The sequence below is a fragment of the Polypterus senegalus genome, chromosome 15, assembly GCF_016835505.1.
Source record: "Polypterus senegalus isolate Bchr_013 chromosome 15, ASM1683550v1, whole genome shotgun sequence".
In the NCBI taxonomy this organism is placed as follows: domain Eukaryota; kingdom Metazoa; phylum Chordata; class Cladistia; order Polypteriformes; family Polypteridae; genus Polypterus; species Polypterus senegalus.
In genome coordinates, this window is record NC_053168.1 from 52,849,882 (window position 1) to 52,876,696 (window position 26,815).

Consider the following 26,815-nt stretch of genomic DNA (forward strand, 5'->3'; position numbering starts at 1 on the left):
ATGCCGACAGTTTACTCTTTTTCATATGGATCTTTCCAGCAGGACAACAGGCATATCACAAAGATTGCATGCTTAGGCTGGTTTCATGAACATGATAGTTATTTAAGTATACTCCATTGGCCTGCACATTCCTAGATTTGAATCCAGTAGAGATCATTCTTCAGTATGAATGTGTGGCCAAAACATCTACAGGAACCTTGGACAAAAATCTCTAGGGAGTATTTAAATATATTGTTTATTAGATGCCTTGAATAATCCAATCTGTTCTGGAAGAAAAAGAGGGACCTGCCAAATGTTAGTTTGGTGTACCTAATAAAGTGGCCACTGAGTGCATATCCTTCTAAGCTCTAAGGGAAAGATAAATGTGATAATCTTTGTAGAACAGTTATTATGATTGCATAGCCTCAAAATAATTCACTTTTGTAAATTGTGTGAGGAAGCCTTTGGATTTAGGCTGATTGTAGAGAAAGTTTATTATGTGTGTGGTGAGTTTACCTCTTAAGCCAGCCTCAACTATAGCTGTAAACATAGTTTAGCTGAGCTGCATGACATTTGAGAACATCTGCTGCCTAGTTATTTTAGATTAATGGGATATAATTTAAAACACTTCATATAACCTTATTTGATTTGTTTGAGCTGTGATGTGCATATGGAGTGTTGTGCTTACCATTCAGGTCTGTTAGTAGCAACTAATGCAAAATGAAGAACATCTATATAGTTTTTCATTTGTCTTAATTTCTTGCTGAAATAAATACTAGGGTGTTGTACCGTGTTAGCCATTATGAATGTAGAGAAGAGCCAAGCAAAATGACACCTTTTATTGGTTAACTAAAACGATTACAGTATGCAAGTTGTAAGTTGCCTCGAAAACTTGCGTATTGTAATCTTTTTAGATATCCAATAAAAGGTGTCATTTTGCTTGGCTTTGCTGAAATAACAAATACTGCATTAACAGGCTCACAAAATCTGTGAATTACGTGAGATTTTATTAAAGTTTGTAGCTCTACCTACAAGCTATTTGAAATGACATCAAACCGTTCATGTGGAAAAACAAAGATACACTCTTTTCCTTGGGTTTGTTTGTATGAACTCTAATAGTTCCACGTATATAGTTTTTCTTAAGACACAATAAAATCCTGGATTTGGAGTTTGAAAAAGATGCTGCTACATACAGTATGTAAAACATATTTTTAGGAATACAGTATATGCATTCTACAGAAAAATCTTGTAATTAGAATTGCATAATTCATGAAAGTCTACATGTTCATATGATGTACAATACGTACCTTAATTGTTTCAGACTACAGTGAATTTAAATGAAACCTTTATTGTGTCTAAACTGTCAAAAACAATTATTTGGACTGAAAAAGCTTCATCAAGTCTTACACAAAATGGCTGTATCGAGCATCTACAGTAACATCAAGCTGGAGTTCCCGTTGGCAAAAAACATATTGAAGTCTTAATTTTTTATTTCATCAGTCTAATATGTTATACAGCCATTGTAAAATCTCATTAGTTGTTCAATTAAAATTGCAGACTATTTAGGAGCGTTCCCTGCACCTCACAGATTGTACTTCTGTTAATGACACTGTGGGGAAATGTGCTCTATTTAAGTGGCTTCTGGGTTGTTTATGAGGTGGTTGTTTTATGTTGCGGCATTAAGTTAAAATTCTTTAACTGAATATTTGCTTCTTGTCTGTTCTACTTGTGTGCTTTAACTTCTGCTTTTGTTAACTTTTAGCCCAAAGCCTTTATTGCTCATAATGCTTTATCCAATGGGAAAACCTATTACTCTGATGACATTTTCTTCATGTCTGTGCATGCTTGTCAGTTTGAGTGGGTGTTAAACAAAAGTATTTACATCAAACAACCAGGCAAATTGTGCATTTGAATATATGCGTGGTGAAAAAAAAGGCAGCACAAATCCATTAAAAATGTATTAGCCGCACACATGTGCTGACACAGGAGAGCGTCAGCAGGTGTGCACAGTGCTCAGTGACCCATTATAGGAGTGAAAGCTGAAACAAAGGAGACTGGGTGGGGTTTTGCCCCGAGACTTAGTAGATGTCACGTGTTGTGTTGCTGATGGATGGGAAATGCCTCAGCTAAGTGCCTCGGGTTGTTTTAATGGTCACAGTGATATAAGAAGAGTCCCTGTTTTGTTTTGTTTTTCTTTTTTGTTTAGGACTTCTTTCCTCTTGAATGGCACACACCTTGCCAGTTTGTTTCTGGTATGACTTAGTTCTTTGGTGTGCTGTTTTTCTGTTTTGATAGTTTACAGGAATATTCTAGGAGTTCAGACACTCTTATTTGTAGTTTAAAAAATGATACATGAAAATTGTGTCTTAGCTTGTATTTTTATTGGAAATCATTTTAGTTCAGGAGAAAATAATGGCAGTAGGTCAAGGATGTTGTTTATAAGGGAGTTCAAGAAACAGCTTCTATGCAGGCTGTGAAGCAGAAAGGAGGGATTACAAAGGATATATGGGAGAGAGCTTTGCCTGGTAGAAATAGCTCTGCTGATTGATCGTGGATTGAAATTATTGAACCTGTTTGATTGTACGATGAACCAACTGAACCAGTCTTATAAAAAACATTTGCTGCTTCATGAATGCAAAGCTGGATCAATGGCATAAAGTTCTTTCATGTATAAAGGGATTTATTTGCTTAAAAAGAAAGGGAAGTAAACATATAATAAATACATATTCTTGCTTCTGGAGACAATTTCTGAGGTTTCTTTTCAAGGTAGCCCAAAGTCACTGGTCTCTTTATACCTTTGAGATTAATCTATCTACCATCTTTCTATTATAAAAAAAATCCTGGCAGGGAGACCAGGGAGACGAGACTTGATCATCTCGGAAGACAATTTGACGTCCCGTGAGAGACACTTTATGTCACGCGAGACAAGGCAGTGAGACGGAAGGACAGCTGCTGTACAGGCTTTTAAATGATCGAAGTACAGCGTGACAAGCAGAACACGCACCTCGGCAGCAGCAGCTGCTCCGTCCGCATCTCCTTAGCTTGTGTTCAGCTCCCCTCCACAACGCAAGCGGCAGAAATGCAAAGTAGCAAAAGGACAGCTGCTGTACAGGCTTTTAAATGATTGTCGCAAAGCAGAACACAGCAGCTCGGCAGCAGCAGAGGAAAGACAGCAGCTGATCCGACTGCATCTCCTTAGTGTGCGTTCAGCCCCACCCTTCACAATGCGAGTGGCGTTATACGTCCGCGAGAAAGAGATTTAACCATGCCCAGGGCAGGAAATAAAGGACAAATATTGTTTTTAAAAAAGTTTTAAAGTAAAAGTGAAAATAATGCATATGTAACAATTCACATGAAAATAACAACCTCTTTAAATTGTATATCCGGTAAACCAAACTCAGGGGTGGGAAGTGAAGCCCCCTCCTAGTATAATAAAATGCCTGTGTGTATTTGTCAGGTATCTCCAAGCAATCTGTGTGGTCATTTTAACTTTGGTCTGATTGGTCAGTTTGGCTTTGGTAACTTAGTGGTAGGGATGGGGACATGGTACATTAGGAATGTGATATTCAACTCCTGATTGTGAAAATTTCTTTTTTTATTTTTTAATGTAAAAGTTGAAATGTAGCATTTCAATGACAACAAAGTAAATAACATACAGAGTGACCTTGGGTTGCTAAATATTAACGAGACACAAAATGAGTCACCTTCAAAGATCAGAGGTATTCCCAAGAATACAAGTGACGTTTTTGCAGCAGGTAATGAGGACCATTGCTGGTAGTCGAAGAGCAGACAGGAGGCAAGCAACTTGAAATGACAGAGTCTGAGAAGCCAGCTCTACCAGATAGTGAATGTTAATAGGAAATGCCGTGAAAGAGAAGTTGACAAGGATACCTAGGAAAGGTGTAGGAGGAACATTGAAGGTGCATGTAAGGCAAATTTATTTCATTACCTGTCTTCAACAGGTAAAGTAGCTAGTTTATATATAAAGGACCAGTCATACCAGATTAGTTCCTGGGCTGTGTAATCCTACTAGTCCAGAGCAGGAGTACATTAGTCTTCTACATGTTTAGGGATGTTGTCTGGCCTCCCAAGAGGTCTCTGATGTCTCCAGTACTTTACAGTGCCCTCTAGGTCAGGAACAATGTAAAAGAACTGCTGCCTAATAGCATTAGTCAACTGATGCTACAGTACATTCAGGAGATCACACTTCCCTATACTACCATTGAGTGTCAGTACACCTCTATCGTAGTCCATTAACATTAATTTTCCTTTTATGGCCTAATTTCTCTTCATGTATCTGATAGAGCCTTTTTTACTTCCCAACTGGAATCTGAACCCCAGGGTTCTTGTCATAGTCTCCATGTTGTGTGATTTTAAGTAGTAATGTCAGTACAGTTTTTTGTTACTCTTCTGTATAGTTCATTTTAAGTGACTTAATAAATTAAGATTTTATAGGAAACACAGACATAAATGAAGAGTTACTTTAAGCTGGTGTCACATTAGATGACTTCCACTCAGAGGGAATGTGACATTTGTCTGCATTTGCACAAAATTATAAAGTATCACTATCTTGATCCTTATCCTGACTTCAAATAACATGCTTTCCAGGTACAAGTCTAGCTTCAGTCGCCATTCCGGCATGGTAAGTAAAACATAAGACATCAGACAAACAAGCGTCTTCTGTGTTTGCAAGGTCCAAAACACATGATGGACCTTTCCTTACAGCTACATTGCATGTATTGTTCTTCGGAGTGAGTGCTCATTGGTTGTCAGCTCATGCATATGCAGAGCTCGCCTCTACGACTTAAGACAAAAGACGATTCACAGACTAGTTGGACTGAGTCATTAGGGATGTTAAAATGTATGACTTCTGTGTCACTGGAGTGCACCACAACTGCCGCCAACTGTGACGGATTATGTAAATGTAGTCTGTGACGAACACATCACTGGAAAAATCATATACAGTAGTGTGACAGCTCCTTTAGGTGTATTAAAACTGAAAAGATTCTATAGGTGTTTCATTGTCTAGCATTTAAGTTGAATGGGTTAATTACTGTAAATTAAAAAAGAATCTTTGGTATAGCATATAATATTGAAGACACTGCATTAAAAATCTCTTTTAGTTTACATGTTTTCATATTTTAAAGAACAGACAAAATTAGGGTGACACAGACCTTTGTAAGTGCTTTTTTTCCATTGCCTATTTTTTGTACTCCTTAAGTATATTTTATGGCACGCACAAAGAATTCCTCAGATGCTTAAAGTCAGTGGTTGTTGGCAATTTAAATTATAAAAAGAAAGTTTGTTGGTGAATTGCTGCAGTCAATGTGGGCTTGATACCACCATCTTAGCCTTTGGAGATCTTACTCTATGCATCTTTGTCATTTCATTTTAATTTGTCAATAATTAGTGTTAATTGCCAAACAAGAATCAATTTTTAGTCACTCTGTTGGTGGCACACTCACCAAAGGGAAAATAATATATTATTAATAAATGGTTAATAGTAATAAAAACCTTAAGATGATTATGCCACCAGTGCTATGTGACTTTAGAATATTACTTTTTCAATGACAGTCTATTGTAACACAAAGGTGAGTGAAGCATTAAAAATGAACAAACTGGGAATATTCCCAACAATGAATCTTAGTTACTGGAACCGCTTCACAATATTTTCATCTTGTAGTCATGACTGTTTATTTACTAGTACAAACAGAATTTCATGCTGATGTGTACAGATGTGCAGTGGCAGATAGGTTTTTTAATACCAAAGTCAAACAATTTTATTAAGCATTTCAAAATTGTATAATATTAGTGCAATTTTTTGTAATCACCATAGTTAAATGTATATACTCTCATTTTTATAAACCCTTTTTCCATTACATGATCAATGGCTGAGTTTATTTTTAATTTATCAAAGATTACTGTTTAGTACTAATAGACATTGTGTTCTTACCATATTATTTCTCAGAAGGCTTTACGTTTAGACTGTTATTCAAAAACCAGTCGGACTTCAGTGAAAGCATGGCCTTTTTCGTTAAGTTTTGCTGATTTGTTTGCTTTTCTCTTGAGACGTGAATTATGCATGTTTTGTTCTGTTAGTTGGATATTACTGATAAATATTATTGAATGATTCTGGGTATGCATTGAATTAGGTCAGCGGGCAAGTATAGGTAGGTAGTGTCCCTTAAAATGATAAGCAAGAATGCTAGCAGAATCATAGTTGCCTCAGTTGGTGTATTGATCAATAAACCAGTTATGGGTTTCTGTATGATTTCACTCTTAATAGGGAGTTGGACCATTTAAATGAAATACAGTCAAGAGTAAGTTTTGGCCTAAAGATCAATTGTTGGGATTTGGTGTGTCACACTGATAAGAAATTTTGATTCTGCTTCTCATTCTACCAAATTGAGTTTAATTTATTCAGCTGGTGAACTTCAAGCCCCATTCCAGCAAGCTGTATGCTTTCCTTCGTGTGCTGCAGGCTCTAAATGGCTTTTATGTTTTTACTAATAAGGGACCGCTAGCGAAGCAGTATGGCATATGAAGGATTCTGAGGTTCTTGCTTTCTGGTACAGTTAGCTTGTGCTGACTTCTGGAACTCACCGGAGAAAAAAACAGAATACACGTTGTGGCATCTATAGCTCCTCCGCCTGCATTTTTCCTCTGCTTCCAGGCCAAGTCAAGAAAGCAGGAGGGGAGAGGATACCCCTGTACAGTCTCCATTCTGACATCATAGGACCACATCTTTTGGACCTGTGACTGTGCCTGGTGGAATTGGAATTAATTATTTAAACAGTTTGTTGCCTTTGTTTTGTTGCTTTATGCAATAGGAAATCAAAAGTAAATGGCATATACTACGGAGATTGTTCTGCTTGGTTTCTGTTCCTGTACAGAGTTTTATGGAATAAAGGTACATTGTACATAATGAAGGAGACAATAGGTGTACTGTAGGCGTACTGTGGATCTAGAGCCTGCTGTATGAGGAGAGGAAAACCAGCTTTTCAGTACAGGCTGGAGGAGAATTCAAGAAAGAGAATACAGGAACCATGATTTGGGTGCATGCATGAAATCACAGTCAGTCAGCCATTAAAAAAAGAATAACAATGTATTCCTATCTATTAGTTGGATTGTTTTAGTGAAAAGAAACAAAGTTGCACTTTGTAATGTAATTGTTAGTCAAGGTCAAAAAGCTTTCAAAATTTGCTTTAATAATTGCATAGACTTTGACCATGCTTGCTTGAATCATCTCCTTAACACCTCCCAAAAACCGGTAGAAAACCGGTAAATTTGTAGATGAATTCATAATTGACTGATTTGTTATGAAAGAAAATTGCAGTCCGATTTGGAGCAGTTTTTACTTAAACAAATCCCTTTCGAAAGAGAGAAGGATAAAAGCTGCTGTTTCAGAAAGTGTGTGTGTGTGTGGGGGGGGGTGACAAGTTCCCCGTGGAGATCACACACCACAGGATATCTACATTTTTGTAAAGAAGCCAGATACGCACAACCTGTCTTACTTTGTTGGCATTTAAGAACACTGTCTCTATTTTTGTTTATGTGGCAGGGGTACACAAGTCACTTTAGCAATGTAAGTCATTTTCTTTGACCATTGGTGTTGTTTTTCCAACTCCCAAGCTGGCCTCTAAATAGGTGGGATGGAGTCACTGGTCAAGTAGAACTCATGTAATTGGTGCCATACTGTTAAGCTTAAAGAACTGGATTTCCTTCGGAATAAAGATATTTAGAATTCTTTTTTTTTTGGTTTGTAAAATATAATCTGCACGCTTGCAATTCTTGATTCTACCTCAGTATACAAATAAATGTGCATCAGAATTTCAAGCAGATATAACATGACCACAGCCATATCTGTCACACTATTATAGCAACAGAGCATGTGTGCTGTTTGGTTGTTTTCGTAGCTTATTCTCGTCCTCTGCCGTATCTGCGATTAGACAGAAATTTAACCATAGATTACTAGCAATCTTTTCAATGGCTTTGTTAACACTGGCATATGCATTTGGTGTCGAGACCATTTGCTAAATGGGTATTGGGGCTTCTGGGCAAAACTTCAATGTGGGACGCAGTTGAACACACTTTGGTGGGTTTTGGTGACGGGTACTTTCACTCAGTACTGTCGTTGTTGCTGTGCCTGCTGTGCTGTTGCTTACAAACATTGAGTTGTCAATCTACTTATAAACTCGTTATTTAACTGAAATGACAGGAAATTACTTCAGTTTTCATGAACAGCACTGACCCCAATGAAATGATCTTCAACTTTATATTCACTCAGACGGGCGGCTTTAGGCTTGGTAATTTACATTTTCGGATAATTGTTTTTACAATGTTTATTACGTCACAGTATATATTAAAGCCAATATTAGTCTGGAACTGCTGGTTGCTCATTGATTGATTCTTGATTATAGGCATATCATCAGCCTGTCATATTTTCTTTTTTCTTACTGTCATTTTTGTATTGTCTGATTTAAAAATAAAAAAGTTTCTACTTGTACCATTTTGCATGGCACACATTTTGCAGTTCATATTGAATTGCACTTTGTTGAAAATAAGAGTTTTTTTAATTCAGGTAAGTTTCAAACTCCAAGCATGATATTGCCTACTCTTTTTTAGTAAAAATTTTATTGTTTTGGGTAATTGAGGATTCACTGCTGAGTACTAGTATTATTGTTATCACATGTACAAAATACAGAGAAATTCTTACAAAGTTAGAAGTCAAGCAAAATGACACCATTTATTGGCTAACTAAAAAAAAATTACAATATACAAGCTTTCGAAGCAACTCAGGCCCCTTCTACAGGTAAGATGTAATGTAAATTATCTGAAGATAAACAAGTGGCCTCTGAGTTAGTAGGTTCCTCATGCCTTATGTTTGTTTCTGAATGTAATATAAAGTCACTAAACTGATTGATCACAACTCATGCAGTGATCTCTTCTTCACCAGTTCTGTTATAATCAGTTTGTGATTATATACGTTGTGGAGCCGACCCGGACACAGACAGGCGGACATGCTCTTAATCACCACCACACGTTTATTTACAATAATAACTATTTACAAAAGTCAAGTGCACAAACCCCAAACACAGTCCTGGCCACAATATGCCTTTCTTCGGGCCATCTCCTCTCTCCTCTCTCCTCTCTCCTCTCTCCTCTCTCTTGCCTTGTCCTGCCTCCACCCGACTCCAGCGCTGAATGAATGGAGACGGCCCCTTTTAAACAGTCCCCGGATGAGCCCCAGGTGTTCCCGGCATTCCTCCTCTAGCCACGCCCCAGCGTGGCGGAAGTGCCGGCTGTCCTCCCGGCAGCTCTCCGGGTGCCATCCTAAATCTTCAGGAAGTGCTGGGGTAACAGGTCCCCAAGGCCTTGGGGCGCCTCCTGGCGGTGACCACGGGCCCCTACAGGGTGGAGCTTCCATGCCTTGTACCCGTGGCCCCTAGAGCAACCAGGAAGGCGGCCCCCACGTGATCCAGGGTGGGCTTTGACCCTCTTCCGGTCCCTCACGGCATCCCGGCCGGGTCGTTGCCCCGGCATCCCTGACAACGTTTATTTTTTCATAAAATATGCACACCATTTTTTAAGCCGTCTTGTTTATGGTTTCTAGGGTATTGCCTATCATGTGGCAGGCAGTTGCATCACCATCATCATTTCATGTCCATTTTTCTGTAAATGATTGCAGCACTCAGGACTCAGTGTCCACACTTTGTATATTATAAATAACTCATTGACTCTTATTTTCAGACGTTTTTGTTAGGAAATTACTCCTCTAATTATAGATTTATAATTTCTTAGCTTTATTTTCACAACTTTGATTTTTATTTAACATTATGGTTTTGGTTACTAGCCTTTTTAATCTTCTGGCCATAATCCTTGCATATGAAAAACAAAATTAAAAAAGCATTACTTTTGGTTTCTACTCATCTTCATCTTTTGGTTGTATCATTTTGGGCTGGTCATTTTTCTGTCCATTTTGGGCATATTAAGTTGTATATTTCTTTTTTTTTTTTGCATATCATTGCAGAAAAGAATTCTGATTGGTGGAAATTTAAATATCAACCTGAAATAGTAGTCAAACATGGTATAAATGAACCACCAAACGTTAGGATGGCAAGCAAATGATATGGCAAAAACAAACATTGATTAAAGATCATTACCTTTCTTTTATTTTTACTAAAATTGCTTAGAATAGATTTATCTTGCATTTTTTTGCTTCATTTAAACAAAGTTCAAATACGGTGACTTCACTTGCTGCACAGTGTGTGGCTTCTGTGTCTTTCAACACGGACTATCTTAAAAACAAAATGGCAGCAACAGTGACATTCCCATAAAAAGAGGCAAAAAAGGGAAAAGTAAAATAAAAAAACAAAATGTTATCTCCTAAGCCCTTACAGTTGCACCTTCAAATTCTGCAGGAGGACATGGCTAGCAGCTTAGCAATTATTTTTTGAAACAGGAAAAAAATATGGATATTCATAGGTTGATTCATAGGTAATGGAGCTGCTGAGGTAGTAACTGCTACATAGGAAGATACAGAATGAGCAGAATAAGACTGAAATAGAGGCAAATTATAATAATATATTTAAGTAGTCCATGTATTGTTAGGCATCAAAATTAACATTTATTTTCACCCACATTCTGTATTTTGCCAAAGCAGAAATGGGACAGAAAAACTACATTCAGTAATTTACCTCATACAAACTTCTACCATAGTGATAGTACAAAAAGATGTGTTGAGGAAGTTAGTTAAGTTTATAGCAAAGTGAAAGTGACAAGTGGTTATAGATTGGTGGCCATTCAACAATGGTGTTGAAATTCTGACTTCAGAATTCAGAAAAATTGTGTATAATTACTGATTTAGTAATTATCAAGAGTGTCAAAGAAAGGAAGTGGCATATCTTACAAATTTAGCAAAAAAGTATAGTAATAATTATTGTATTGTTTTGTGCCTTGCTGTGTCTCCCCTACCTACTTAAAGGGAACACTGGAGAAATCAGTTGTAATGTGATTTAATTAACATTTTAATTTCTAAATGCTACCATTTTAATCTCACAGCATTTTTATTATGATACTCATTGATTGCTGTTAAGTACCAGTAGAGGGTTTACTTTCACACCAGACATTCAGGCTTTGTTATTCTTTCAGAATATTATGACATGCATTGTTATGTAGACACTTATAATTCATATTTGTTTCAGGCATCTAATTAAACTTTATTTGAGAAAATGGCATTAGAAGTTTTATTTTGTACAACACAAGTGCTGTCCTTGCACAACAGTGACGTAAAAACAAAGGAAAAAAAGTCTTTGGTCAGAACAATAAACAGAAACATTGGTCATACACAGAGCAGCGAAGGGCTTACTGGGGTTCTTTTTATGCTGCTTTTCTGTAGGTAGTATTCCTAAAAATGTATACCACCACATAAGTGCCAAAAAGGCATGTGATGCAAAGACGTCACAGAGTATTGGCTCCCACATGGCTTTCCTTGTTTCTAGCACTCACTTTTTTGGTCCGTTGATTGTACCAAATGTGGGTTTAAAAAATTCACATTCACTAAAATAAACTTGTCTAAAAAATCACTGAACTCAGCCAAAAGTAGTCATGCATCCTGATGGACTGCTTTGGGCTCCCAAATGACTTTAGAGCTGACCAAGCTTTCTGTGAGAAGGCAAATATTTCTGTTATAGTTTTATAACACATGTAGGGGTAATTACTAAGCATACCTGTGGCCTCAGGCACAAACCTCTTTTGCAAGAATTTATTGTTATTCACTTGTCTGCATATGCCATGATAACCTGGTTTGCTGGTCAGTAGCATTATTAAAAAAAAGGTTGTGATGACTGGTAAGCAGCAATATTTAAGTCTGTGTAGACATCTTAGGTCGATCAGTCATACACTTAAACATTGTGGACTGATGATGTTATAATCAGGAATTGAACATCACTGTTTTAACTGAGCAAGCCAACATTTCTGTTCTGCAATTCCTGTAATTTTCAATTTGGCCACAGGGTGTCCTCATTGTTAATAGTCAGATAGATAGATAGATAGATAGATAGATAGATAGATAGATAGATAGATAGATAGATAGATAGATAGATAGATAGATAGATAGATAGATAGATAGATAGATAGATAGATAGATAGATAGATAGATAGATAGATAGATAGATAGATAGATAGATAGATAGATAGATAGATAGATAGATAGATACTTTATTAATCCCAAGGGGAAATTCACATACTCCAACAGCTGTATACTGATACAAAGAAACAATATTAAATTAAATAGTAATAATAATTCCCGGGTGGAATTGAAGAGTCGCATAGTGTGGGGGAGGAACGATCTCCTCAGTCTGTCACTGAAGCTACTCCTCTGCCTGGAGATGACACTGTTAAGTGGATGCAGTGGATTCTTCATGATTGACAGGAGTTTGCCTAGTGCCCGTCGCTCTGCCACAGATGTTAAACTGTCCAACTTAACTCCTACAATAGAGCCTGCCTTCTTAACAAGTTTGTCCAGGCGTGAGGCGTCTTTCATCTTTATGCTGCCACCCCAGCACACCACCGCGTAGAAGAGGGCACTCGCCACAACCGTCTGGTAGAACATCTGCAGCATCTTACTGCAGATGTTGAAGGATGCCAACCTTCTCAGAAAGTATAGTCTGCTCTGAGCTTTCTTACATAGAGCATCAGTATTGGCAGTCCAGTCCAATTTGTCATCCAGCTGCACTCCCAGATATTTATAGGTCTGCACCTTCTGCACACAGTCACCTCTGATGATCACAGGGTCCATGAGGGGCCTGGGCCTCCTAAAATCCACCACCAGCTCCTTGGTCTTGCTGGTGTTAAGGAGTAAGTGGTTTGATTCGCACCATTTAACAAATAGTCATGCACTGTTATAAGGCACAAAAGTACTTTGTCTTCAAAGCAAAATATTAGCTAATAGCAATAATCAAGAAAGGGATCATGAAGCAATTAAACATAAAATATGATGACACAATGTTAGTCATTTTTCAATCAGCAACACTTCTACATCCCTAAGAGAGCTGTATAGATATGTCTGCTTTTGAACAAAGAAAAAGGCATCTTGAAAGTGGGCTGGTAGAATTCTGGCAAAGGAAACACATCCATACATCACATTCCAAGACCGAAAGAAGAAGGAAAAGAGGAGGTTAAACACAACTTCGAGTATAACACAAAAAATAACACAGTTGGCTGTTGTCTTGGGGAGGCCAAAACAACCGTCAATAGTCTGCATAGCGCAGCATACAAAAGAAGAGACAGTCCAAGCTATACCTATAAAGTTTAGATACCAAACTAATCATTTTTGGCTTTCATGGCAGTTGATGTTAATAGAACTAAGTTGATTAAGATTATTTGCCAATTATTTTGTCTAATGTTAAGTTTTGTTGAAAATAGATAATTAATTTAGTAAAAACGTTAGTGCTGTCTCACTTTATTTACTAGGCCTTTAGGTTTAGAAATTTATGTAACTAAATAATATATGTGTATACATTTTAATAAACCATATTTGCTTTACTAATTCTTTCCAAAGTATTATTTTAAAGTATGGGAAACATTTTTCTTGCTAAGTCACATGACTTAGCCCTTAACGTCTTCTGAATGGCAAACTTACAAAAATAAATAATCAGTTATAACTTGAAGTAAAATTAAAATTAAAACTAATCTGCGTCATATTCCTTCCGGGCAATCTCTTTACGGAGAAAACTCCTATCTCCTTTCAAAGCAATTCGCAACTTTAATGAACCACTTCTCTCATAGTAGAATGATGTATGTCTCCTGCACAAGTGATTGGAGAGGGTGCAACATACTTTGCAGCACAGTGACTTACTGATGGTTTTCTGATTCCATAAAGATTGGATAATGCACTAAAGCCAGTACTGTACCAGTAACAAGATACATTTTCAAAAACTCTTATCTGTTCTCCTCGGGAGAGGCTGCAGGATTAGGCAAATATGGGAAACTAACATAGCAAAAAGCCTGTCTATTAATACAAGCTTAATGGCACAATGCTAAGTCTATCTGTTTCAATCACATCCCGCATTTATAAACCTCTGTTCACCAGATATGCCAACCGACAAGGGTACGAATGTCGGTCGGCTGGGTTTCTTATCAGTTTATATTTAGAGACTAGGGGGCTTTGCCCCCTGCTCACTTCGCTCGTCAACCCCCTGCCTGCGCTATGCAGCAGCAACTTTGCGTCTCTGCAGCTCGTGAATGTGGATTTCACTTTCACCAAACAACAAAACTTTTAATTCTCGCGGATACGCCTCTTCGTTGGGAAGAAACTCTACTTTTTCCTGATGGCAGCACAAATTAGATGATCTACAAGTCTCCGAGTTAAAGTTTAAAGCCAAACAATATATACATACAGTACTTCTGTCATATCACTTATGTCCATATATCCGATCTCTTTTCGCTTTTACCTTTTCGTCAGTATCACACTGAATTTTGATTCTGTGTTTGGAATTACTGGTACATTTTGACAACGTAACGTATAACTGTCCGTGAGTGAATATCATTTCTTTCTCTCTACACTAACAGTGTCTAACAAGAGCATTCACACGAATGAGAAATGTTTGAACCGTGTGTGTGGTTGTAAATGTTTTAGATGTGGGCAGGACTTTTCCAAATCTCTTGGCATAAAATCTTATCTTGCGGGGCTTGAAATTTTCTCTTGCAGGATTTAACTTTCTCCCAACAGCAAATCTTTTAATTCTCCCGGATAGGCCTTTTCATTGGGAAGAAACACTAATTTTCCCTGATGGCAACGAATTATACGATCTACAAGTCTCCGACTTAAAGTTTAAATCTGAGCAATATCTTCCATCTTTTTTTGCTGTTCTGTTATTTCCCCGAGTAATAATTTCCATTTGTTTGCGCTAATGCGATCTTTGCTATCATTTTTTTGAGACTTTTGAATTTTCGTACTTTCATTATCTCTAACCTGCTCTGCATGTGTATCGCGCCAACATTTTTTAATTCTTTTCTACTTTGAATTCTGTTCTACTTTGTTATCTACTCTTTGTCTTTTATTTCCGGCCCAAAGTCTCGTCTCTGTTTCCAAGATTTTTTTTATTATAATAGAGAGATATGAGGCAAATGGAGACAAATAAAGTTGCATCTATCTATCTATCTATCTATCTATCTATCTATCTATCTATCTATCTATCTATCTATCTATCTATCTATCTATCTATCTATCTATCTATCTATCTAATGTATATGAGGTATCTAACGTATATGAAGACAGCTAATGTATATGATGTTTCTAATGTATATGAAGACAGCCTGTCACAGTCATTGAATGATCCAAACAGTTGCTTTGAAGAAAACCACAACAACTGCAACATTATAGAACATCCTCTGGATCTGTGGTCTCTTAAAAATATGCCACAGATGACTTCTTCTGCAGGCCTTCACTGTCATAAAAATTCATAAAGCATGCAAAACTCTGGCACATCCACCATGTTCAGCTCCACCAGATTATTAAATTATATTTTGCTAAGAAAAATATAATCAGATTTGCATCTGTCTATGAAAGATACAATGTAAAAGCAGTGCATGTAGAGTGTGATTACAGCCTAGCCATATACAATTGGCATACAAGTGCCTAGTGTAAATCATGTGGTTCAGATTATCTGCAAAGTAAAATCCATCACTAATAAAAGTTGATTGTTAGTGATACAGGCCTGTTCTGGAAAATTACAGCAATATGGCTCTGTAAGAAGCACTACACAGCTGGCTATGAGGATGGCAAAGAATTGTGGCAGCAGTGAAAGTGAGTTTGCCAAAAGCTTTCTGTGCCTTTAAGGTCAATAGAAAAGTTATGGTTTTCTTTGCAAAGTTTATAATTGTTCTGATAACCATAATGAAGTTAATGTATCCTTGAAGCGGCAGTAGTAGTTAATGAATACCTGAAAAAATGAAACTTGCTTGATGGAGTCAAGAATGTGACAGTCTTTAATGTCTTGAACCTTAGCTAGTTACATACTAAGACCAGAGTAAGGTATTTGATAGCCATGGAATGAATACAAGTTTGGTGAAATCATATTTTTCAGAACTAATATATACCACGTAGCCTCCAAAAAGAATGCAAAAAAACAGCTACAGGTAACTTCAAAAGGGTGGAGCTTTGGCCAAACCATAGACCATGACCAAGTATTGTGCATGTTCTGCCCAGAGGCAGTGTTAAATGTTGTTTTCTGTTTGTTCCCTTCTCTAATATAAATAAGGTTATACTGTAGGTGTTTCTGAAGTTCAGTTTGATCAATAATGTAAACCTATTTAGCCAGTTCTGGATGTTATGGTTTGTCATGAGTCTTGCCCTGTGGCGCATATTCTTTTGTTATTATTATATTTAGTTTGCCTTGATGTATTGTCTATTATGTTAATTGGTTAATTGTCAAAAGTGTAAGGCGAAACCCCAGCTAGGTAGTTGCCCTCAAGTGATTCAGTTAAGTTTAACGTCAATGCCTTAGGGCTATATAAGGCTTCTTTTGCCCCTGCTAATGTACAATGGAATTCATTCTTGGTTGTGTTATTTGCTCCTGGTGTGATCCTCTGGATAATTCTCAAATTATTTTTGATACTTATTTAATGCATTATTGTTAATTTTTATTTATTGCACACATTATGATTCCTTTTGGATGCAGGCACAGCAACAATTACTGTCCCTGTGACCCATCTTGCTCTTGTCCGTTTTATGATGTTTGTCAAAGCCCTTTTTTCACGTGGTCCATTTTTAACTAACTGTCCTTTTCAGGGGAAGCCTGTCCTTTCTCTTCATGTACAGTAGCTCCCATTTGTATCCCCCTTTTGTGTAGATATGTGATCTTTTGATCATTTTGTTAGATTTCTGTGATTTTTGGATTTTGTTTTAAGTTTTATAATTTTAGGATTCCAGATTTTGCCTTGCAGCCTAATATTGATTATTACTTTTTTAGTTTGTTTTAAATTTTCATATTCTGTATTTACTGTTTTGTTTTTTATAACTTTTTCTTTTTCATTTTAGAACATTGTTTTTTCTCCTTGTTTAATATTTTGTTAGTGCAACATTTCCTTTTGAATTATTATTTAATACAAACGGTGGGTATGAGTTGTGGACAGGGTTTTCTGACAGATTCTCTGTCCATCTGTGGTGTATTTGTAATTTTGAACGGATGAATAAACTTCAGGAGATAGTTGTGTTTGACTGAATGTTAATTTAGTTTCCTAGAGTCAATGCAGGGGTGTAAAGTATAAAGTCCTTCTTTTCCACAAAGGAAATCCTGTCCCAATAGGACCGCTGGAATGTCTCATAAATCTATTTGTCAGACTTTCTACGTATGTTTGTTCATCTCTGTTGCTTCAGGGTACACAAGGTAAAAGGTGAGAGTATATGGCCTACCTTTGGGAATCTGTGAGGTAGACACAGTTGTGTTGAGCCTGTTCTAGTGCGTTTTGACTGATAAACGTATCTGAGAGGTCCTTGTACTTGAGCGGTAATTAGAGTGAAAACATTTCCTTTGTTGACTGGGGATACATTTTAAAAAGCAACTTTTTTTTAGGGATGCACCATACTACTCGTTGATACTTGTGTTGGTCTGATACCAACCTCTATGTACTTGTGCTCTCTATCGGATACGTCTTATGGCCAGGGCTAGTCCTGGACAGGATGACTGTCAATTTCAGGGCTCACTGGTGCACTCACCCCAACACACTTATTCCATTTTGATTTAGAGAAATCAGTTAACCTCACACACTTATCTTTAAGATGTGGAAGGGAGCTAGAGTACTGGAGAAAACATCAACAGTGTAAAGCAGATACAAAAGCGTTTCTACTTTAGAATAATTGCTTGCACAAATCAAGATGACTAATACCTATTGCCAAGGGATGTATATCTGATCTGCATTTTACCACCATCTAGTGCTCAGGAGAAAGTAAGGCACTTTAAATTAGTATCTGATATGAATTCTTTTAATTAATCATTTGCAGACACATGAAACAAAGGTCATAGTTCAACAGCCATTTAATGTTCATGATTCATTCTGGCAAGCAGCTTTAGAGCAGCCTCTTGTCAGTCTTTAGCAGTGTGCACGCTTAACCATTAACATGCTTGTGGAATGTTTTTTCTGTCCTATGCTAATTATTTCTGATTGTATTTATTTTAAGAAACACACCATGCTCCTAAGAAATTCAGCTTATTTGTCTGTGTGATTTGGTATCACCCATAATCATCTTTTTCATTGATATTGTGGATAACCAGCTAAAAATGCATATAATATTTATATGCATTGTCAACCTTTTAATTGTACTTTGCTATTTGCTGCTTTATAGGTCTAGTGTCCTGTAGCTAGTCATTGTTTATGTGGATTTTCTTCCCACAGCCCAAAGATATAAACATTAGGTTAATTGGTGACACAAAACTGGGCTCAGTGTCGTAAGGAGTTGACCCTGTGATGGATTAGTATCCTGTTGATGACAGGTCCCTGCTTTGTCCCAGATGCTCTATCTCCCTGTCACCCTGAGTTGGAGACAGATGGTTAGCAAATGTTATGGTATTATTAGTCACTTTACGTAAACCTGGAAAACTGTCTTTCTTACCAACTTGAGCTAACTTTAACTGCACTGACTCTCTTTCAAGACAACTAGTAGGAGATAAGAATGCAAAATGGTGCCCACTTACTTTTCTGATGTGTTTTTCTCAATCTTTTTTTAGTCCGTCAGCTCCCTTAATTCTGTTCACAATTGTTCTGACAAGTCTGGTGGATGTCTGTATCTCATAAGCTCATCCACCTGAGTGTCCCTGAGCTTACCCCTTAACAGACATGGCTGGATGGTATTAAATGCACTGGAGAAATCAAAAACCAAACCTGTCAGTCATGAAATTTTTGTCTAAATGGGACTAATAAGCTTTGTGGAGCAGATAGATAATTGCATCCTCCGCGCAAATCTTTGTATAATAGACAGACTGCACTGGGTCTGCGTGGTCTTTCACAAGAGGACTCATGTTGTCCAGGACCAGACTATTGAAGTCCTTCATGTTGTGGGACATCAGGACTACTGGTCTACAGCCATTAGGTGAAGAGTATGATGGTGTGGGTCGGCTCCTTGCTCCCTCTTCATTTTTGGGAGCCTCTTGAACCGGACACTGTCGATAACTTAGGTGGATGAGCATTGCAGATGAAGACAAAACATACACGAAGCATGGGGATGGTGTGAAAGTGATCAGTGCTTTTATTAAAAACCAATTGTTCAAAAAGTGCAGTGCTCAGAAAATAGTTCAATAAATAATCCCATGAAAACAAAAGGTGACGTGGAGGTTAAAATAATCCCAATAAATATTCATTAAAAACAAGGTTAAAATCAACTGGCAGGAACCCGGTGCCTTCTTCCTCACTGTTGACTTCCCTGCTTATCCCATATGGGCCTTGCAGCAGAGGAGTTGCCTTACTGACACACACAGCTGACCTTCTGCTGGTCCGGGTCCCTGCCATCTCATGTCTACGGTAAGGCTCCCTCTCCGAACCTAGGCTTGGACCTCAACGGCCATGGCATTCACGTTGGAGCCTCTTTGTCCCTCGCTCCTTTTAGTGCACACCGTTCTGGCTCCATGAGTTGCTCAGCCAGAGCAATCACTCCTTCAGCGCCCCCCCTGGGCATCAGCATCTCGTGCCTCTCCTTCCCAGCTGCCTGCCTGCCTCTCCCTCGAGCCTACTTTCTTCTGCTTGCTCACACTGGCTCCTTCTGCCTCCTGCCTTCTCTCTTTCTTTCTCCCTTTAACCTCTGCCTTTCTCTTTTCTTGATTCCCGATTCTCCCGTCTTGTACTTGTGCTTCCCTTTTAAAATGGGGACATGGCACAGCTGGGCAATCAGCAGCTCCCGACATCAGTTAGGGTCACAGATGATCCTACACCTGTGCACTAAGTGCAGGACTTTCTGCTCCCGTATCACACATGAGAACCACTCGCCACGCTACTACGCCTCCACCCCCCACGAATATGCGAATGCAGCGATTATTTATGAAAAACACCAAACAGCCATGGACTTCACTTTACCACACAGAGATGCATGCCATCGTTGGAACTGAAACAATGCAGGATGTTTTTCACAATAGAGGCATCTTCTGCAGCCTTAGTGACAGACTGACAGGTGACAGAGGATATCACCAAGTCGGTTAGCACAGGCCTCAGAGACGTGAGGACTGACTCCTCTGTTTCTGTTAAGTGCAGCTATGATAGCAAACTCTTTTACAATTGATTTAGACTCCCCCTTAAACAATTGACAGACAAGCTCTGGTACTAGATCTGCCATAATCAAGGAAAGGATCATGTGTTAAAATCACCTTTATTTCGTTCTTAAATGGCACATTTTCATCTTCATTCTATTTATCACTATATAGATCGTCAAGAAAAGAAAAAACTTTCCTAGATAGAAAAAGGACATTTGTATATTACGCTGTTGTCATCCTATGCCTGCTACTTCACTTTAATGGAGAGCACATGTGTAAAGAAGGAATTAAGTGCATAGATTAAATGTTGCATGCCAGACTCACGCTCAAGTCATTTACCACATCCTCATTAGCACACTGTGGCTTCTGTTGCTCGGTTTCACCCCACACTGTACACATACTTAATTCAGTTCAATGTTTGACTATGCTCTGGATATTTGCCTGTTGTCTTGTTCACAGAATCATCCAGTGTTGTTTCCTAATTTTTGGATTCATTTGCTCATGATTTTTGTTTTAGCCCATATACTTTTTTTGTGCTGTGACAGATTATTAACAGCGATTTCCATTGAGGCCAGTATTGTGTTTCTACATCTGTGTCTGGTTTTAGTCTGAAAAGGAATTTGACAACATTTAAAATTCTCATTTGCCTTGAAGATTTTGTTGTTAATGACAAAGATATTGCTAATATGAGAAGGCAATGTGCAGTGTTGTTGTACACAGTACAGTATATCATCTGACTAGCAGAATACCCGCGCTTGGCAGCGGAGAAGTAGTGTGTTAAAGAAGGAAAGAGAAAGAAAAGGAAACATTTTGAAAATAACGTAACATGATTGTCAATGTAATTGTTTTGTCACTGTTATGAGTGTCGCTGTGATATATATATATATATATATATATATATATATATATATATATATATATATATAGACAGACGGACCAGCATATTTGTCATGTGTTAAAGAAGTTATGAAAATATAAAAGATAACATTTTAAAAATAATGTAACATGATTGTCACACAAGTGCCTCTGCAGTAATTGTTTTGTGTATTTGTCCTGGCAGCGCCCTGTTGTTTTCGTAGCTGCATCAGAAAATGTACCACGATGACGCCTGACACGCCTCCTTTTACTGTTTTCTCACAGCTTGGCACTTCCTGCTGTGGCGGAAGTGTCGGGTATATCACACACACACACACACCCTACAGGGCTGGGCATAAATATATGAGGCCCGTATATATATCCACTCTGTCTATATGTATATACACATACATATCTTCATATCTACATATCTATATACATATCTACATATATATATATACATACATACCTATCTACATCATATATACACACACATACATACATACACACACACAAATTATATATATGTGTGTATGTATGTATGTATGTATGTATGTGTGTGTGTGTGTGTTATATATATATATACACATACATATACTTGTGTGTATGTTTGTATGTGTCTATATGTGTGTGTATAGGTTTGGTCACTGAGTGCAAGGGAAAAATAATAAATTATAGTCTATAAGTTATTAAACAGTAAAACATTAACGTTTTAAGAAGTACAGGTACATTGAAATTACATTTTCTATGTGAACGTTCAAATTTGTGCCTCTGGTAATGTGCCTTACCGGCATTTAAAGAAAATTAGTTTTGTGTCCTCTGCAGTGTTAAGAGAGAAAGGCTTTGGTTTGGGATAAAAGTTAAAAAGGTGTAAAGAAAGGAAAGTTGCCTTTTCTTTTATATAGTATAGAGAGATGTGTTCGCTGACGTTATGATCGCCTTTTGGGGACAGTCGCGGTGGGTCTTGTGTAGACTGGTGAGACGTCCCGCCATTAATGGCTGTGATGGCACTGTCAGTCCTCCACTCCTGTGCGTGTCTTCATAATCCGAGCTGAGGACCTCATAATCGATACGTGCAAAAGAAAGTGTGAATCGCCTTAATATTATTTTGCCGTGGTGTAGAAAAGGGGTCCCGTGTTTGCACTTGTCTGGGCTATAGCGCAGGGGAGGATGAAAAAAATTAAAAGTGCTCACTTTGACTTAAGGCAGAAGCGCAGTCAGCGTCTCAAAGGCCGGCACAGCTATGCACACGCTGGCTGCTCGACTTTTGCAGGGCAGGAGACCCCAGTTTTTGCAGACACGTTCATGATATCAAAAGTCTCAGCGCTCTTTGGAGGTCATTCATATATTATATATATATATATATATATCAAAATACCCGCCTAGCGGAGAAGTAGTGTGTTAAAGAAGTAATGAAAAGAAAAGGAAACATTTTAATAATAACGTAACATGATTGACATTGTCATGAGTGTTGCTGTCATATATATGCCTGCCTAAATAAGTCACCCTCGCTTTGCTCTTACTTTTTTACCGTTCATTTAATCATGGCTAATGGCGGAAAAATTATAAAATGGAAGGAGGATGGCTTTACCAAAACAATTATTGATGGCGAATCGATTATTCATAAAGCTTGAATTGGTGATCTGTTTTTCTGTGTTAACCTCATATTTTTTCATACTTCTTCTCAAACTAAGGTGGTGCGAGGGTAAAATGAATCGGGATGCTGATCAATGTAATCGGTGTACCAGGAAATCATGCATTGACAAAAGCTCCCTTTGCTTGTAATGCAAAGTGTGATTAAATGCATTATTTTTTAACGCGTTATGGAGCACATGCATCGAAGCTTCTCAGCTGTGCTTGTGCTAAGAAAAGGAAAGATTTTAAAAATAACGTAACACGATTGTCAATGTGACCTTTTGTAAGTAGTGCCTGGAGGATTCAGTGTGGAGAAACTCTAGAGACAGCGTGTGTATTAACTTGTGGATTTTTCTGTGAGTATTTGGTGGCAGTCTGACTAAGTTGCTTCGGAAGACGGCGTTAGCCTCGGAGCTCAGCTCAGAGCGAAATGAGATGAATGGGAGGGAGATGATGACGTGACTCCCCACCCGCCTTAACTGTCAATCCCCACAAACACAGTCTCGGAATTTGCATAAGCACTCCCCTTCACCTACAATTTTAACTTAGTTACAAAGTGATCAAAACTCTCGTTTATATCCTGTGTCCTCTCATTAAACTTGTATCCCGCATTACCTGTGGGCATGTGAAACACCAGCGGTAGCCTGTCTATGAACTTAATTTAAAGTTTAGGTTTACACCTTGCTTTCTTTCCAAGGTAGCAGCACTCATGAATATGGTAGTGTATGTCACTCGCTCGCTTCTTATTGTTTCACTGCCTTCTCAATTATATAATGCATGTTTTCTTAAGCGCTTTTTGGATGTCTTCCTGGTTTTCTACGCACTGCGTTGACAGTCAGTTCACGTGATTACGTGGGGCGTGATGATGTCACACGAAACTCCGCCCCACGTCTTTCCAGCGCAACTCTATTACAGTTAATGGAGAAAAATACCTTCCAGTTATGACCATTAGGCATAGAATTTCGAAATGAAACCTGCCCAACTTTTGTAAGTAAGCTGTAAGGAATGAGCCTGCCAAATTTCAGCCTTCTACCTACACGGGAAGTTGGAGAATTGAGTGATGAGTGATTGAGTGAGTGAGTGAGTGAGGGCTTTGCCTTTTATTAGTATAGATAAACTAAGTGAAGGACCTTTTCGTCAGTATGTCAGGTGTTTTTAGTAATGCTTTCCCATGTTTAAAATAAAGTGAAGGTGTTTTTTTACTAACAACTAGAGGTAAATGAAAAACCAATAGAATGAATTAATTGCAATCGTTTTCAACATGATATATCATCAATGTCCAAAGGGCAAGTATGAGAACTTTTTAATTTCAAATTTATGATCATAAAATGCATTGCTAATCAAGTCCCTTAGACAGTTCGCTGATCTCTTTGATCTCTCTTATTAGAGTGGAATTAGCCTTTGAAAATGTTTTATTTATTTGTCTAAGAGGAACAATATGAACTGTTAACATTAGCAAGGATGACAATACATAATATATTGTTCATGTTTAAGATTAGCCATTTGGATTTCACAAGGTTACAGAAGAAAAGAGCTTAAAGCAAAACATGAAGTTGGCAAACACTGTCAAATGAAAATAGAGTAATGTCCTTTAGCACACTCATATTCAAAGTATTTGAATGTTTGAAAGTGTATTACTGTAGTCTGAAATGAAAAATGAATTGAAAATTTTGAATGTGTCTTATTGGTATCACGTTACTCCAGAGCACTGCTTTGTCTTTATTTTGTTTGGTTGTATATCTTCTATTCAGCAGTCATGACTGAAACAGGCTGGATTTTTCTAAAGAGAACTAAGGGAGCCAAATGACATAACCGCCTTAACTATTGGTGTCAGGATCACTTCATGTTGGTTTTACTCTTCATGCAGAAGTCAGTTTCAGATACAACACACACACAAACTGAGAAAACTCTGAAGCACACAGTTCTTGGTAATTGTTTCTTTTTATTAGTTGTGGACAGTGGGAAAACTATGGGATATTACTGTAAAGGAAAGCCCTGATAAAAACAATATTCCCACACAACCTATGGCTTCAGGTCCATTGTGGGGTCTCTTCTGGTAGCAGAAGGTCACCAACATTGGAAGTATAAATTTGCCATGAGTGAGATGTGGATCATTACAAGATTTTTTTTATCATGGAATTTTTAACAGTACAGGTAGTCCCCAGGTTACGGACATCCGCCCTGTGACTTACGAATGGGGCCGCACCTGTGACGCATGCGCCTCAGTCCTCATCTTCGGCCTGGGGACGTTGCAAGCGATGGCTTTGATTTTGCTGCTCACGCAGTGTAGTTTTCCCTCGGGTGGCTCCCAGCAGCAAGTGGTGACCCGTGGTACATAGTCACTGGGGCCACAAGCTATCACTCGTGTGCAGGACGGAGGCTTGATGGGCCGGTTTGCTGCCTGCTCACTACACCGCCGCAGCTACTGCTCCTGGCTGGATGCAGACTGGAGACTGGAGGGGGGTGTTTCACTGCTTGCCCACCACACACGGCTGCCCTGTTTGTTCTCGGTGGGTGGCTGGTAATGCTGCAAGCGGTGACCCGGTTGTGGCTGAACAGAGGCCATTGAGGGTGAACGGGGCAGCGGGGGGTAGCATTGTAGTTTGGCTGCCTGTTGAATGGGGACAGTGGTGGCCAATTCACTACACGCCTTTGGCCGCACCGTGTTCACTCTTGGTGGGCGGACGCTGCAGGCAGCATACTGTAGTGGAGGTGACTATGTGGTGGGCGGGTAGTGAACCGCCCCTCGCCGCCCCCATTCATTCTCAATAGCAAGCCTGCTTGTACTGTTGTGCACATGGCAGTAAGTTGTCTCTTGTCAGTACATCAGACGTGTTGGTGATGGGTGCTTTCCTGAAGTGAAAGTGTGAACAGTGCTGTACAAAAAGGCTCATCTTAACCTTTCGTCTTCACCCTTCAACAATGTCTCTGAAACACAAATCTGATGCAAGTGCTGGTGATACAGTAAAGAAGAAAAAAAACATCACCACAGAAAATAAAGTAGAAATAATAAATAGGTCAGACAGGGGTGAAACTCTTATCATTCATTGGCAGAGCACTTAGTTATAGTCAGTCAACAATAGCATTTATTAAAATAATGTACCTGTTCCGAATTACATACAAATTCAACTTAAGTACAAACCTACAGTCCCTATCTTGTACATAACGACTGCCTGCATTTGAAAACTCAAATGTGTTCAATACACTTAGATTGCTTAATGTCAGTGACAGCTGACAACTGTGTGAAACTATAATAAACAGCATTTTGTGAATTCAGCATGTTAATAGACTTATGGGACAAGCAACTCATTTGGTGTCTCTGAGCCTTCAGTAGTCCTTTGAGAGTTAGGCAACATTGTGCCACTTCTTATAGTCTGAAGTCGTATCAACCACCAAATCGGTTGATGGTTTAGCATTGGTTTCCTTTAATAAATGTATAAATTAAATATTTCATACCATGTTCATGCTTAATTCATTTAGCACATTCCCATTACCACATCACATTTTCTCAGGAGCCTTTGCCTCAGAAGAATCAAAACTGCCGGAGAGACATTGGGGTCAGGCCTGTTGGAGATCGGAATTGGTGTGCTGCTGAGGAATTCCCTCACTTCACTTCAGCACTCGGGTCCCAATTTGAGGCGGCCCTTCTGTGTAGGCGCATGGAATGTCTTGTCTAGGCTGGCTACTTTGAGCAGCTGTTTAAAGCAGAGCCTCCTGCTAGGATGTTGGACATCTCTGTGTCCACAGTTCTTGAGGGTGTTACAAAGCTGTGATTGTCGATCTGTGATCTGTATGTTGATGCTGTGATCATCATGGAGTCAATGGAGGCTTTGATCAAGTCTCTTGAGAGACTGAACGAGGAGTCTGAGTATCCTGGATGAAAACCAAGATCCAGGCCTTTAATGACCTCTTGGGCACAGCCATTGGCAGTGGGTCTGTCTGAGGAGAAAATGTCTACCTTGTTGAGAGGTTTACTTACCTCAGCAGCGACATTCATGTCTCTAGTGACTCTTCCTGAGGGAATGGGATTCATGAGGTTGCTGGAAAGGGATGTGTGGCACTCCTGATATCTTTTCAAAAGGATGAAGGTCCAAGTCTTTAGAGTC

At 38.5% G+C, this 26,815-nt stretch overlaps 1 protein-coding gene across 1 annotated transcript in view; it reads left to right on the forward strand.

Annotated features, from left to right (window-relative positions):
• The window catches only part of rapgef5a (Rap guanine nucleotide exchange factor (GEF) 5a), a 258,368-nt gene that overhangs the window by 10,773 nt on the left and 220,780 nt on the right, over window positions 1–26,815 (forward strand). The gene's annotated exons all lie outside the window — the stretch shown is intronic.